Source organism: Palaemon carinicauda, chromosome 33, assembly GCF_036898095.1.
Source record: "Palaemon carinicauda isolate YSFRI2023 chromosome 33, ASM3689809v2, whole genome shotgun sequence".
Classification (NCBI taxonomy): domain Eukaryota; kingdom Metazoa; phylum Arthropoda; class Malacostraca; order Decapoda; family Palaemonidae; genus Palaemon; species Palaemon carinicauda.
The window spans coordinates 34,780,625-34,793,347 of record NC_090757.1 but is presented as its reverse complement, the minus strand read 5'-3'; the positions used below and the strand labels follow the sequence as shown (position 1 = coordinate 34,793,347).

The window sequence follows — 12,723 nt, the reverse complement described above, 5'->3', positions numbered from 1 at the left end:
CCTTTAGATGGGCACCCTACCATTCCTTGGACGTGTTTGTTAACAGAAGCATTTGCAGTGGCGCACAATCCAGGAAGTGCATCTTTAGACACCAATGTGCCAATACTGGTTCATCCTCTCTTGTGTGACCAGCCTCTCTAACAAAGAGAGGTGGCTAAACACACACTTTTACTGCTTGGCTAGAATGCCCAAATGGTCCAGTTAAGGAGCCACCACCTGTCAATGGTGAGACAGTCTGTCATCCTAGAGGAATCCATTATTCCCAGATACACCATGTCCTGTGTGGAGATCAACAGTGACTTCTATTTCAAGATGATGCCCAGTTTGGCACAGAACAACAGGAGCTTCTCTCTTTACTGGGCCAAGGCTTTCTTTGAAGAATAAGGAGTAATCAGTTGTTCAGGCATCGAAGAAGTCTTATGCCCTAGGAGTGGGCCCATGTCGTCACCAGTGCAAAATTCTCGAACACGTAGCACCTTTGCGGCCGACGTAGAGGTTCTTGAATAGGAAGACCATCTCTTCCACACAGATCGGTAAATACCTTCTGCTCAGTGGGCCGAGTGGTTATCTGGAGATAAAGTCCTTCAAATCCAGCGATAACATGAAGTCCCTCTTACTGATTGGATGGTGTTTACTATCTCCATTTTGAAGGGGGTCTGCTGGATAAACTAATTTAAGGGAGACTGATATGTCTCAAGCCCCTTGTTGCCTTCTCCACCAGGAGGAGGCAACTGTAGAAACCTCATGACCAGTCTGAGGCTTTCTGAAGGGCTCCTCCCCATTATGTTGCAGACTTTCTGATGGAGATCGAGGTCCAATGTGACCCATGGTGTTAAGACCAGAACATCTTCCTCACAAGGTAGAGAGAAAGGAAGAATCCGTGAACAAGATGCTATAACTGTACTGGAGCACTCGCTTAGTGGGTTGTTAGACATCCAACAAATGCGGAGACTCTCATGGGGGATTTCCACTCCTACTACTGACAAGACCCTGTCCTATCTTTTTCCTCTTTGGAAGGGTACAGACCAGGAACGGAACAATTGGAATTGGTTAACAAACCTTCTGAAGGAGTAATATGACATTCGTGCTTTCCCCTCTTTGAAGGGGTCCTGACTGGGAACGGAAAAATGGTAAATGGTTGTCATACCTTCTTAATGAGTGATGATCGCTTTTAGTACAGGCATGCCTCCTCTTGCCGAACGGAATGACAGTGCCCTTTGACACAAAGTCCTGGACCGTTTTCCTCAATGCTCCAATGTATTGTCTACTTCTCCCTAGGGATTAAGAATGGGAGTCAATGTGATCGGAGAGTTCCTGTACTCTAGGGTCTCTGTTGCCTAGCAGTCTATGAAGTTTGCTGATCACAGAGTCTTGCTTCCTTTTGATCCAGTTCACCTAGACAGAGTTTATGACGCGTCAGGAAACCGATGGCTTTACTGCCTGAGAGGACAAGGCCACTACAGTATAGCTGCAGTAGACCTCAGTCTTCATATGTCCTTCCTCAGGACGAAGAGAAGAGACTGCGCCAGACTGGCAATAGAGACAGGAGGAAACATGGATGCAGTAACAGCAGGTTCTCGGTCACCTTCCAACCCGGAGTCAGGGTATAGATAATTCCCTCTACAGAAAGAAATGAGGGAGTTGACCCTTCTGCGGGTAGAACTTGCTCTCTTATGTTTTCGAAGGCGGGAGTTCACTATGCCATCCACCACTTTGTAAAACTTCTTCGTCACTATTCGAGAGAGGAAGTGTTTGCCCTATTGACCTCTCGAACCAACCAAATTGACTGGCCAATACGGACTCCTGCTTCACAAGCATCTTGAGGGTTTGCTCAACTAGTTGAACTTTTGGATGTTTGCTGCAACCCTCTGGAAGGCCCAATTCCATGGGAGCTAGCTTCAGGGACTTTATCTTCTACAGAGGACTAGATGAACTTTATCTTTCTGTCTCTCCTCTTCACCTTGGGAGAAGAATGAGAACGCTTCCTCCCTGTTCCTAGAGATGACTATGATTTAAAGAGGGGGAGGTGACCCACATACTGTTGGAGAATGATCCCCTGCTAATGCGTGCCTTCTTAGCATCTTCCTTCTCTGAAGGCAGACCAGGCAAGAATTCGCGTCTTTCCTTGCTGACCTCACCGAGATGCATGAATCTTCCCTAGCCGACCATGATGAACGCAATCGGCATCAACTGTTATGGGGGGGGGGACTTGCGCCTTTGCTGTAATGCTCATATCACCGACCGTCCTTTCTCCGCTACAGTGCGTTGACCAGGCTCAGCGTGATGTCTGGAAAAGGGACTGGAGTTATCCTTTTTGCATCTTTCCTTGTGTGGGGCACTTCATTTTGGGTCCTCTGGACTCCCTCTCATCCTTCTTGGAACAACGCATATTCCACCCGACTGGAAGCGGGTGAAGTGTGAATGAAACTCAAGTTTGAATCATCCGAAGGAAAAAATCTGCGAGTATGTGCCTGGTAATGGAATGGTGACAAATCCTGTTGTCCTGGACTTTCGGTTGGTCTTATTAGGTCAGTGTGTGGAATGTTTAGGATGAAGTGCTAGTTACTTGCCTGGGAATGCGAGGGGGAAAGGGAGGCCTCCAAACACATAGAGAACCTAGTTTCGACGATCGGGGGATCCTGAACGTCTTCCTTTTGACCGCTACATCGTTGCAAAATCGAAGAAGAAGCAAGCGCAAATCAGTGGCATCCAAGCAGCTCGGGGCGTAGTCGTCCGTGTCTCCCTGACATGGAAAATGACCCAGAGTACGTAGGTACTTGGAGATGCTTATCCTTATTGCTTCTTTTAGAAGTCTCGTTCATGAACTCCACGCTCCTATCCAGAAAAAGATATCCACTCTGATGAGATCCAGAAAAGATTCAGAAGTGATGAGATCCAGAGAGGATTTAGAAGTGAGAGCCTTGGAGGCCAAAGGACGACTGGTCTAACTTAAGCATCTCCTCTTGTGCTACAAATGGTAACCATTGGGTCGCTTCACCTTGACCAACACACATGGCCCGTAGTACCCAAACCTGTGTCCTCTATCTGAGAAGATAGAGGAGACACATGTGGACCCTGATCATGGTGAAGGGCTTAGGTCAGAAGAACCCACTGTGATCTTGGAAGGCAATCGACCCCTCTTCACCTTCTTCCTCCTGCTGTTGTAGTGTGCCTATTTTCTTCTGGCCAGTCTTTACACTCCGGGCATGTGGACGAGAAGGAATACTGTTGGCCCGGCAAGGAGTGCAGGTCGAGTGGGGGTCAAACTCATGGCGACTTATGAATGTGCCGCAGCATTGATCATTATGGCCAGCGCACTTATACGTCACGCGGGATTACTCCTCGAATAAGAACGCCAAGCCACTGCTAACACCAAAAAACAAAGTGATAAGAAAGCACAAAACAGTGGTTAGCTCAGGCATTGGGAAGTAGCCATCTTGTCAAAGTCCCGAATGAAACTAGAAGGAAGAATCGAGCCTTGCGGGAGAAAGGCCAAATCCCCTCCCACCTTCTCTTGTTACTCCACCAAACATGAAGCATGTTTTTCTCCCAGCCACATCAGTGGATGCTGATGTACTCCGATTTAAAAGGACGAGGGTTTGTATTTGTACAGTATCAGAATAAAAGGAGATATTAGTGTATGCAGGGGCATTTTAAACAAATTTGATAATGTTAACAGTAGGAAACCCAGTTGATAAAGTTATAAAAGATGACAGAAACCAAAACTAATACTGTATAGAAATTATCAGAAAATAACTTCACCCACTTTAAAATAAAGAGGGCCAATTGTAAATAAGTACACAATTGACTAATATTCCCACCTTATGCATATATAGGCAGTTTTATTATGAAGTAGCACGATATTAGTCAGAAGAGTGCAACTTGACATAATGGAATCTCTTCAGAGATACTGTTTTGAACCCCATATACTATACTCAGATGCTAGAAAAAACCAGAAAAGTTTTACTTACATTACTAATGAGGAAATAATAATTCCTGGTGTATTTATAGATACTTTGAATTCAGTATCTTCGGACATTGATTTACTAACTTCTGTGCCATTAGAACTGGTCATTGTTTGCAATCAACTCCCAAGTGGCCAATCAGAGACTGTGTTATGCAACATGCAACTTTTTGTTTTTTTGACCAATCACCTATTTTCACTTCTGCTTTCATGCTGGCTCCAACATTTTGAAACAGTTCTTCCTTACAGAAGACTTTTTGGGATCTTGAAAAATATATGGCTAAAGGTATAAAGGTGTTGCTGTCGAGTTTATATAAAGGCATTACAAATTTCCACTTAATTATAAGTTCAATTAAAACAAGATAAGTATGAAAAAAAAACATATTCCAGAATGAAAAGCAACCAAGAAGACAGCATATGGATACTTCAGACCTTGAAGTAAGCCAAGGACAGGAGCACGAAAAGTTGCATGGAGGGCATACTCTTCTAAATAGGGAGGTTATGTACTTTAGTTGGTTAATTACTTGTCAAACTGATTTTCTTTATGGACAAAATGTTTAACCCAATCTTCTTTATGGGAAAAATTTTTAAACCGATATTCTTTAATAGGAAAATGTTTATCTTTGTCTGAAATACGATACATGAAGGTAGTTTCAAGGTATACGAACTATTATTGTTTAGTGTTACCTGCCATGAATAAATCGGGTTGGGAAGCAAACACAGAGACGAGACTCAATTCCTAGGGTAAGATAAGGGTACGACAGTTCAAGAGGAGGTTGTCGAGATGTATAGGCCCCCCAGTAGATAATTAGGTAAGGATTTGTCTCATAGATTAGGATAAGTTGTCGTGTTTGTTTTACTTTAAAACATGGGTTTCCAGCCATAACTTACTGATTTTTTAAGTATAAAATTTAAATATGGGGTTTCCCCAATTATTTGCATCAGAACAGTTCAAAGTGCTGTACCTATAAGTACACCAGGAACACTTGTGCCTGAAAACTGTAAAGGAATGTACTGTATAGGGATATAAAATTAGGATATTACTAGTCAATACTCATCATAAAGTGATCGGTAGTACACCTGCGATGGACACTGGTGATTTCCAGCGTACGTGCTAATGCGAGCTGACAATACCGAACATTATTGGGCCTCAATCTCTGCTACAGTTCTAATGGTTTTTACTTTCCTGTGGAGAGCTGCGCTCGCAAAATCAATTTTATATACCGCTCCTATGTTCTGGCAATAGGTACATGTTTAGATGCGCTTGCAAGCCCTGTGGGTTATTATTTCAGGAATTTTTTAAAACTTCTAATGGTTTGGACTTCACCATGGCTTGCAAAAAAAGTGGAGAATGTACAATAACGGCCATGCCCCTGTATGTACGATGACGGCCATGCCCCTGTATGTACGATGACGGCCATGCCCCCTGCATGTACGATGACGGCCATGCCCCCTGCATGTACGATGACGGCCATGCCCCCTGCATGTACGATGACGGCCATGCCCCTGTATGTACGATGAAGGCCATGCCCCATATGTCCTTTATTTTCAACTCATCGGAAACTTTAGAAAAAAAACTGTTCTGAATGTTATAAATACCCAAGGTAAGTACTTACCAAGTACAAATAGAATTATTTTGAAAACCATACCATCAAAATTGCTGTGAAATTTGCAAGTCGAACAAGCTCTGTACCCTGACACACATTCTCTCTCCTGTAGTTTAGCGGCGGAATATTTGAGACCACTCAATCGGACCCCATTTGACCTGGGAATTGCTGGAATGTTTTTTTTTAATCCAATTAGAATCCCATATTTACAAAATTCAAACAAAGTAATGGGAGCACCAAGCATGGGTTGAAAATGCTCATTGTTAACTAAAGAGACGCAAAGATGGCAACATTTCAGTACAAAGATATTTGTGAATTATTTTACAATTCCATTTATACAACGTGCAAAGATTGCATATTTTACCAAAAGGAATGAATTTACTCCTTATTTGTATAAAATGAGGCTCCTGGGGAATTTTTCTGGCAATTGTTCAGTACCGTGTCGTTTCGGTGAAGTGTTTTAAGTATGATTAGAAGAATATATACCACCCAAAAGATTCTGACTTAAGTGACGTAAAATATTTTTCCTTTATGAAATATGATAAGTGTTACCTTGCTAGGAGTGAAATGGGTTACAAATAAAACACAGGGTAAGCTAACAATATGGCAGTGTACAGGGGTAGCTAGGGCCGTCAGATTTCCCATTATGCAGGTAAGGACACAGCTTGTAGGTTAGGTTAGGTGTTCTTGTGTGGAAGTTTTGCAGAACAACGGACACAGTGTTTGTAGTATAGAGGCCACATCTGATATACAAAGGCTCCAAAAAATAAAAACTATGTTGTTCTGGGAAGCGATACATTTTGAGCAAGACTCGCAAACCCCATGGGTTATTTTGGGGATATTTCTTTACCTTCAAATGAACGACAATAGCTATACAGTATGGGTATTGGGTACTGCCTGGAAAACTTCTTTATAAGAAAACTACATATGGTTCATATAGGATACTCTAATTTCTAGCGAAACTGGAATTTGCTATAAGATATGGACTAGTGCTGGCTAGTTTGGTATTTTTCTCTATATGTTTAATAGGGGCTGGGGCATAACAACTTACATATCGGTCTATTAAAATGTGAAGTTATGTTTTTCACTATTAGTCCATTGTTTACATCTGAGAGACTGAAGGGGACTTATTGCGCATGTGTTTATTCTCATGGTTTGGGGAGCTCTCTGTGTATTTACAATGACATATTTGTCAGGTGTTTATTTTTACCAATTAACAGCTTACAAGTACTTCTTCATAAGTTCCTGGATGTTGTTCTACAACAGCCATTTTTTTCCCACTTCGCCTTCAGTTTTAAATTAACCACCATCTTGTAAAGACGTCTCCTACAGTGAACTTAAGGGAAGCACATCAATCTATTTTGAAATTTATTATGACTTCATTTATGTCAGCAATTGATCATGATGGAAATGCTCTTCGTTCAGTGTAAAGCTATTGTTACTCATGTGAAATTAAAAAATAACAGCGAAATAAGGCCTCAAAGGACGATTGCGACTTAATTTTCAGGGGAAGGCCAGAACATTTTCGACTGCAAAGCTTTTATAAAGATTGCCAAGAAAAAAAAGACAATGATGTCAATCATAAGGTAAGGAATTAGTAGTGACTAACTTGTCCATAATGGAAGGATATATTTGTGATTTTATTTATCATCTAAAGATTTATTTGTGATTTACTTTTAGTTTGTGACCTAGGAAGAGGGGTCCAGGGGGCTTGTGACCTGGGAAGAGGGGTCCAGGGGGCTTGTGACCTGGGAAGAGGGGTCCAGGGGGCTTGTGACCTGGGAAGAGGGGTCCAGGGGGCTTGTGACCTGGGAAGAGGGGTCCAGGGGGATTGTGACCTGGGAAGAGGGGTCCAGGGGGATTGTGACCTGGGAAGAGGGGTCCAGGGGGCTTGTGACCTGGGAACTACTATGTTAGGTTAGGTGGGTTTGTTAGGTTCTGTACCCTTTCACAATACTCAAAAGTGATAAATAATCACGTTTTGGCCTATTTTCAGCAATTTACATGAACCATATTTTTTTCCAACAGGTTATCTTGGGCTTATTTTACATTGCTAACCATTATTATAGCTGTAAATCACTCTTTTATGACATTTCCCCCCCCCCCCCAAAAAAAAACTCCGGTTTCCAACTGGGGTCCCCACAATAAGGGGGTCCAAAAACTCATGAACAGGTGGTTTGCCCCAATAATCATGGTCAGAAATACATAAAACACAAGATAGCGAGTAGGAAATATGGAGCCTTTGTAGTTTGTGGGGACAGGCCTTGGACCGCCCGAAAATCCAATAAAAAATGTCTAAAATCGGCTCTTTTTCAAGGGAATGATCACAGAATGAAATATTAAAATCACCAGTTTTGTAAATGCTTGTCCCAAAAAACTACATAATAGGACAGGGTCGCGATCGCCAGAAAATAGAGTAAAGATCATCACCTATCGAGTTTTTCACGGGAAGTTTAACAGAATGAAATAATGAATTCACTAAATTTGTAAATACTTGTCTCAACAATCTACATACTAGGTCCACTCGCCGCACGAATGTCGGAAAGTGCGAGAAAAATGGACAACAACTAACCCAACCTTCCCCCCCTCCCCTCTAACCTGACCTACAAGCCGTCTCCTTACCTTCCTGATGACCTAACGGGGTGTGTGTGTGTCTGTGTCAACAGCCCCATGTGACCCCCCAAACACTGTCACTATCATCCAAACCCCACAAACCCAACCGGTGCTACTATAGTGTGAGGTGTACCGCCATATGTCGCCTACCCAGGTGGAGTGTGAGGTCTACCGCGTGACCAGTGTCCCAGAGCCCCGCACCTAACCATCGAGCATGTGAACTGTCCAAATCCATCAAAAACGTGTCCTGTCCACGTGACTTGCCCATATAAAAGGAAGCAAATGGAGCTCCTAAATCTACGGGCCGACCAAGGGAATGGCCCGTGCCAACGAGAACTGTTGGCTATAATCTACAGCAAGCAGCAAGCTCCTAAATCAGTTTTTCCCTCGGCCTAAAAGATATATCATCGAATGAGGGTACTAAAAATGTTGCTGAAGGAGTTTTATAGAGGAGTCATTCTGACAGAAGAAGCAGCACTCGCCTTTTTAAGAGAGCACTATCTCTTGGATACCGTTCAAGAAGCAGATCCATGCCATAAATGTGGTTCTGTTATGCAGGAAAAAAGAAAGCGTAACAGAGGAGGAGAATTCAAGCCTGTGTTACGTTGCCCTCGAAAGGGTTGTCAAACTGCACGGTCTGTTCGTACAGGAAATAAATTTTTCCATTATACTGACATGAACAACAAATTGCACTGCAACCTTAGCCTGTGTGAAATATTAGAAATAATATTTCTCTTTGTATTGGATATACAAAGAAGGTGATGAGAAAAAATTCCAATGATCTATTTTTGTCATTCTTAGAAGATGTACGAAGTGTGTATCGCTAGAACAAATGTATGGATATGTATGATAACCTGTTTGATGTACGAAGAGTGTATCGCTAGAATAAATGTATGGAAATATATGATAACATGTTTTATGTACGAAGAGTGTATCGCTAGAATAAATGTATGGAAATATATGATAACATGTTTATTTTTACCTTTATTCCTTTTTTTTTTAATGTAATTAGAAATCCAATTATCTATTTAAGTCATTTCTAAGATATGTTTGAATTAAGTGTTTATTGCTTAAACAAATGTATGAAATGTGTTTTATCTAAGAGAGACGAATAATTCAGCAGTAGACCTCACGCTATATTACTAACGGGAGGTAGATCTCACGCTATAGTAGCACCAACCCAACCTAACCGAACCTAGTAGTTCCCAGATCACAACCGCTAGGCAGGGGAAAGCCCCCGGACCCCCTTCGTAAGTCTCTCTCCTACACAAAAAAAGCTATGGGCAGCACTCTAAATTATATCTTAACCACATTGTAATAATAAAAAAATTACCCAGGATTACCTTAATATTCGTAGTCGCTGAAGTCTAAATCCTCGGGTTCTTGCGCCTTCACAGGGACCCCTAAAATCACTTAAGAGCCTTTTCCGAACCAAAAAATTGAAAAATTACGGGGTAACTCGAGGAAAGTCCTGTAGGTCTAAAACCTTATTGTCTTCAAAGCATCAAGCTGATCTATATGAGTAATAAACACCATCGCTCAAAGAGAAACTATACGGAACACGTCTGTCCATTACGACGTTTAGCGTTGGAAAGGGTCGACATCGTGTAGGTCAAGCTCAGGTTGGGGGGGGGTTAAAAATTTTGAAATCCAGCGGCCAGCAAAAGTAGGCCTACAAGCGCACGGAAACGAAGGGTTAGTTCGGGTGGTTTGTTTGACACTGGCTTTATCTACCAAAACATCTTAACTTGATGTTGGCTAACCTAACCTTTGGTTGCATATATAACAAATTGGTATTGGGCATAATTTCAGGACGTGTCCCAACGAACTATCAATCTTAACATGGGGTTTAAAATGAAGATTGTTGGGATTAGCGAAAACATAAGTCCGAACATCAATAACTGTTCAAGCTTGCACCACCAGCCGATAGGCGAATAGAGCGCTGCCCAACGGGTGTTGTTATAGTCATGCAGGAAACAATGCTTGGGGAAATTTTACGATCGAGTAACTTGGCCGTGGCTTCAGCGGACGACGCATTGTAACGACCTTTCCCCAACCTAACAATTCATGATAATTATCATAGCAGTATCAAATGTCATTATAAAGGACGTGTCCCAACTATAGCAGTATCAAATGCCACTATATAGGACATGTCTCACCTAGGCTATACTGATGGGACAGCAATAAATTCTAAAAACGAACGATTCTTATACTGTGACGACACGTGCTCTATCTATCGGGGCAATTTGGAAACTAAGCAGGAGCTACCCGTGGCTTGCGTTCGGACTGGGGTGAACTTAGAAAATATAACCGGGGTAAAGGTAAAATATATTATATAAAATGATAAAAAAACTTCATATTATGGCATATCCAATCATAGTAAAGAACATCTTGCCCATAAGGAAAAACAACTGTGCTAGTAATAAGAAAGATATCGCCCTGTCCCGAACAAGTAATTTTATCTGGATAATTTCAATTACCTGTAACTACACCAGAAATGACAATTTCTTTGTTTTGATTAGGGTACTTTTATATAATTGTATACATATCATACTAGGCTGAATTTGATTGAATAAATGTAGCATATGCTACCTTACTTTATCATTACCAATGCACCAGCACAAATAATCGAAACATACGTAAACTCAGGCTGATAAATAAACTTATGAAAAGCGTTTTTACTCAACAAACATCTCTGAATGGTACAGGAGTAAAACTATACCCTATTCTGTATTAAATTCGTAAACAGTGTGATTCCAACATCTATCGATTGATTAAGCATTACCGGGTTTCCCTGGATGCTGCAATGATCAAACTTGACCTTTAACAAAGTTCATTCTCGCCAAAACATTCAAGGGAGAAGAAATTATGGCAAAGACTAATTTCGATATGAAAACTAGCCTACTGGAAACCTAACGCAAATACATCAATAGAAACACCGTATTGCAATGCTAGCTTGCACAGTGTCTGACAACGAATACAAAATCACTTGAATGTTTTGAGATTGTTGTGATTTCAACCCTCTCAGGAGGGGGTCTCTCTCATATTGCAGCCGTTTACCATTTTACCGGACAATAACCACCATCTTGCAAGTCAAATATCATTACAGCCCCTATTCATAAGTATATGTAGTGGTTGGCAAGTACTAGAGATGAGTCAAACCTTGAAATGACTTACAAAATGATTATTTCATCCCGGCCGATGGTGGTTGTGTTTACTTTCTTCGCTGCTCGTGGAAAACTGGCACGATGGTTCTTTTCTAGAATGGTGTCGCCTATACCTTTCCTCTTTGCTTAAAACGATTTTTAAAGTTATTTTCCACCTTTTCATTCTTTTTGGATTAAAATATTGAATATGCAAGATTAAAGTTTATCTCCTTTTAAGTTAAGTGATTTGTTTTGACGAAATAAAATGAAAAAAAGAATCTTACGCATGAGATTCTCCTGTGGGCTTTTTATGAAGATCTTTGTTTTGGTCCTCAACACAAGTTAGATTGATTTAGTCATTCTCGACAAATATCACAAAACTACTATGAAAATATATTACGTTAGGTGAATCATCTACGAAGGAGATGTGCGTTAGGCTCATGGTTACAAAAAGGTCATATTGTATTAAAACTACCACCTGTGAACGAGCCCCCGAGCCCTTACCGGATTAAGAGGGCTTCCAGCCACGGCGTGAAATATACCATAATCGGCTTTAACACTTCTGTAGAGAGAGCTTCTTTTTTATTGTTTGTTTGTATTAGGTACTGGCATAATGCAACCTGTCCCCTTGGCTGTGTGGGTATCGGACTAATCGATGACTGCTTCAAAACCACCGGAAAACCTTAATCCCCTTTTACCGTTAAAGAAAAAATTGATACAGCCCAATCCTATGTCATTATGTAACTTCATTTGTACGAAGTACCACTCGATATAATCTCAACGAATATATTTAAATCCCAGGTTCTATTCAATGATTAGCAATATGTTAAAAATGATGTTCATTTATCCAAGAAAAAAACGTCATCTGCTCGCTATCTAAAAAGAAGCGTTGGCCCAAACGGTCTTACAGACCCATAGGTGAAATGCCAAAATAGGAAGGCCCATATGGTTGGGGACGCAGAGCGGAGGACCCTGGAACAGGTGACGAAATAAAAGTCACAACATACAAAAAATGGTTCCCGCTTAGATTTTGCTCTCAGATTCCATGAATACAAGATAAGGTTTATGACATTCGTTAATCCTTTCACAAAAAAAAAATCCTCTTTTCACTTATAACTTGAGGAAATCTCGGTGATAATAGTTTACTTTTATATAATATATTGCGTAGATTATGATAAAGTATTTTTGTTATATATATATATAGCCATTGGTATTGAAATATCAGTACCACGTTAGTAAATGTGTTATACCAGTAAATCACTAGAATAACTCGCTACACTAGAGAAGGCCGAATGTGCAAATGAACATAAAATATGTAAAGTTAATTTGTCCTCTCCTTTAATACGACCGGATAAGAGGGAAGGGTTTTAAGGTAGAGGAACATACACAGTCT

At 41.0% G+C, this 12,723-nt stretch overlaps 1 protein-coding gene across 2 annotated transcripts in view; it reads right to left on the bottom strand.

Moving 5' to 3' along the window:
- The window catches only part of cdm (importin-13-like protein cdm), a 114,449-nt gene that overhangs the window by 44,993 nt on the left and 56,733 nt on the right, over positions 1–12,723 (bottom strand). Inside the window, exon 1 of one of the 2 annotated variants that reach the window (XM_068356938.1) lies at positions 11,362–11,501. The exons of the other annotated variant lie outside the window; for it this stretch is intronic. The gene's annotated coding sequence lies outside the window, so the exon portion shown is untranslated. Of the gene's footprint in view, positions 1–11,361; positions 11,502–12,723 lie in introns of those variants that run through there. 2 annotated transcript variants of the gene reach the window in all.